The following is a 3,922-nucleotide window of genomic DNA, read 5'->3' as shown; positions in this document are numbered from 1 at the left end:
TGGGCTTCAGTAGTTGTGGCACGCAGGCTCAGTAGTTGTGGCTTGCTGGCTCTAGAGTGCAGGCTCAGTAGTTGTGGCACACGGGCTTAGTTGCTCCACGGCATGTGGGATCTTCCCGGACCAGGGCTCGAACCTGTGTCCCCTGCATTGGCAGTCGGATTCTTAACCACTACGCCACCAGGGAAGTCCCAAAATGGATGTTTAATAGCCAAAAGACAGACTGTGGTAGAGATTTGCTACTTGCCTATGCCAGGAGCCATTGTCCTCCTTTTCCTTATGTCAGAACCACAAATGTAAATGGGAAGGTATGCAGAGGCGGCAAGGATGGCAGAGGAGGGGGCCGTGGCTAGGATGGGGGTGCGGAATGGATGGAAGAGGCATCTGTAAGGGCGGTGAGGTCGCAGAGGAACATCGTGGGGATCCACGACTATCATCTGTTCTACAAGATGACTAACAGCCACCCTCTGCCGCTTTACTGCAGTGGGGGAAATTGATCATGTACACATTTGTCTGAACATATTTGTGCCTTGTTGATTGGGGAAGAATATGGCTATGTCACATTTGTTGTGGAAAAGAAATGTTTTCTTGCCCACAGGGTAATTTTAGCAGTCAGGTGCCAATATTTTCGAGCATTACTATATGGTGGAATGTGACAATCTCAGCCTGAAGTCAAAATCCCTCTCTAGGACACCACTGCAGAAGCATTCGCAATGCTACTTACATACATCTATTCAATACACTAGGCAGGCGAGGCTGACAGATAAGAAGGAGGAGGTGCTGCTGGACTTTTTGAGCCTGGTTATGATATGGATTTCCAGAACTGGAGGACTCTACCTCTGAGTACCTCTGCACCAAACTTAACATTCAGAATGTCTGTATGACTTTTGATGTTGCCAGTCTCTACTCACTTCCCAAGTTAACTTGCGTGTGCAGCATGTTTATGGACAGAAATGCTCAGGAGGTATTCTCAAGCCAAGGCTTCCTCTCCCTTTCTAAAACAGCACGTTTTTTTGTTTTTTTTTTTTAATTTTATTTATTTATTTATTTATTTGTTTATTTATGGCTGTGTTTGGTCTTCGTTTCTGTGCGAGGGCTTTCTCTAGTTGTGGCAAGCGGGGGCCACTCTTCATCGCGGTGCGCGGGCCTCTCACTATCGCGGCCTCTCTTGCTGCGGGGCACAGGCTCCAGACGCGCAGGCTCAGTAGTTGTGGCTCACGGGCTTAGTTGCTCCGCGGCATGTGGGATCTTCCCAGACCAGGGCTCGAACCCGTGTCCCCTGCATTAGCAGGCAGATTCTCAACCCCTGCGCCACCAGGGAAGCCCTAAAACAGCACTTTTAAACATCGTATTAAAAGATTCATTTGCAGCTCCCGAAAAAGATATTTTCCTAGCCTTGTTAAACTTGTGTAAGCATAATTCAAAGGAGAATCATGCTGAAATCATGCAGGCTGTGTGTTTGCCTTTGATGAGCCTCACTGAACTTCTGAATGATGCGAGGCCTTTGGGACTGTGGTCCCCTGATGCCATTCTGGATGCTATTAAAGTTCAATCAGAGAGCCGGGACATGGACCTCAATTATAGAGACATGCTCATACCAGAAGAAAACATTGCAACTATGAAGTATGGAGCCCAGGTGGTAAAAGGACAGCTGAAGTCTGCCTTATCAGATGGTGACACTCAAAATTATGATTTGGATCATGGATTTTCTAGACATCTGATTGATGATGACTGCCGTTCTGGCATCGAGATTAAGCTGTGTCAGCCGTCCATTAGCAATCATATTCGGATACTCCTGTTGGACCGAGATAACCGGTCTCATTCATACTCCATTGAAGTGTCAATGGATGAACTTGATTGGATCAGAGTGATTGATCATTCACAATATCTGGGTCGTTCTTGGCAAACGTTATATCTTCCAGCCCATGTCAGCAGGTATATTCAAACAGTTGGGACTCATAACACAGTGAATAAGATTTTTCAGATTGTGGCTCTTGAACGTATGTTTACAAACAAAACCTTCACTCTGGAGGAGGGGCTAATAGTGCCCATGGAGAACGTTGCAACAATTGCTGATTGCGCCAGTGTGATTGAAGGGGTCAGTCGGAGCCAAAATACCTTGCTGAACAAGGACACCAAGAACTATGACTGGGATTCTGGCTATACATGTCATCAGCTGGGAAGTGGTACAATTGTGGTTCAACCGGCACAGCCATACATGATCGGGTCAAAGTGGTTATTACTGTGGGACTGTGAAGATCAGAGCTACAGCTACCATGTTGAGGTTTCCACCAACCAGCAGCAGTGGACCATAGTAGCCAAAAGAACTAAAGTCGCCTGCAAGTCCTGGCAATCAGTAACTGTTGAAAGACAGCCGGCCTCCTTCATCCGGATCGTTGGAACACACAACGCTGCAAACGAGGTGTTCCACTACGTCCACTTTGAGTGTCCTGAGCAGCAGAGCAGCCAGAAGGAGGAAAACAGTGGGGAATTGGGGACAGGGGACACCAGCCTGGCCAGTCAGCAGCTCGACCTGCACGTCCTGTAGGCCCCCAGCGGCAACTCGCTGCCTTCCAGCCCAGGCTCCAACTCGTACTCAGCCATCCAGCAGCACCGATAAAGGTGGTGCACGTGTGGAGTGACTCGGGTGGGCCCAGATGGCGCAGGAACTGTGTCCTCCCCGAGCCGGGATCCCTGTGGACTACCCGCCATCCCTCCCTGCGAGGAGCAGACCTGGCTGCAGAAACGGACATAGAACAGGTTTCCTCCCAAGGACACAAAAGGGCTGCTTTGTTCTCCCCGATTTGTTCAAATCAGGCTGGTCTCCAGAGGGAGAAAGTGGGTCTTCAATCTTCATCAAGTCCACCATTAACACCTTACCTCTCTAATCTAACCCCACAAAGGGCACAGAAGGAAGTAGTAGACAGGCCTGAGTCAGAATATAAAAATGGCATATGAACACGGGAATGGAAGAGAATATATTAAGCCTTCATTACCTGGAGGCACCCTTTAGGAAATGGGTTTCCATAGAGTGTTTACTTTTATGGAGCACATTGCCCTGGCAACTAAATGATTTTTTATTTCTTAAAGTTATTCTCCATTTGCTGGATCTAGGTGTTCCAGATCTTTTTGAAAGGCTCAAACAGCAAATCTCTTGTTTTAATCCCTTTTGATGCTGTAATTTTCCTTCCTTAGCTCTGAACGGTTGAGTGCGGGGTAGAGCCAAGAAATATGGTGCACATCTCCTAAATGAGGCACAGATGCAGCTAATCACGGCACCTGGTCTGACAAGGAAAATCCTTTGAGGAAGTTCAACAAAATACACAATAAGCAAATCAATCTGTGGACACTGGAGTTAATAATCACTTGAACTGCCAAGTTACTAACCTGTCATTCCTGAAATGTATCCAGCCTTTAAATTTGGGAGGTTGACAAGGAAATAGTTATTATTCCACCAGCTAATTTAATGTTCAGAAGTACATATAGGTGAATGTATACCAACTTCTGGTTGGGCTGGACCTGTCCTTGATTTGCCACAGGTTAGTGGAGCCCTGTGGAGTCAGCCCTCCTGCCGGTCAGTGTCAGGAACGCAAAAGTGGGCCTTTCCCACACGCACGGTGGTGATCAGTGGTCGCTGTTTTTTCCCCAGACCATAATACTCAGCCAGGGATTGGAAAAAAAAAAAAAATCAGTTCTAAGAAGCTTACCTCTTAATCCTCACTGAAATGATCTCATCCGACAGTTGTCACTTGATCTGGCTCTGTGTGTCTGAGTAATTTCCATCCCAGTGCTAACCGCCCTGTGTAACGTGATGAGATTGTTTCCGGGTTTTGCTAATTCCCAGAGTTCTCCCCTTGGCTGGCTATCGTGATCAGGTCCTCTGCACACACTGCTTGGAGGAGGGGTGGGGCTGACTGGGGGTCCT

The 3,922-nt window shown here is 47.6% G+C and overlaps 1 pseudogene; it reads left to right on the top strand.

Annotated features, from left to right (window-relative positions):
• Nucleotides 1–446: 446 nt before the first annotated feature.
• LOC132376952 (BTB/POZ domain-containing protein 9-like) lies at nt 447–2,617 on the top strand (annotated as a pseudogene).
• Nucleotides 2,618–3,922: the final 1,305 nt, after the last annotated feature.

Source organism: Balaenoptera ricei, chromosome 13, assembly GCF_028023285.1.
Source record: "Balaenoptera ricei isolate mBalRic1 chromosome 13, mBalRic1.hap2, whole genome shotgun sequence".
NCBI lineage: Eukaryota > Metazoa > Chordata > Mammalia > Artiodactyla > Balaenopteridae > Balaenoptera > Balaenoptera ricei.
Note: the sequence above shows the minus strand (reverse complement) of the source record. Positions and strands in the feature narration are given on the sequence as shown.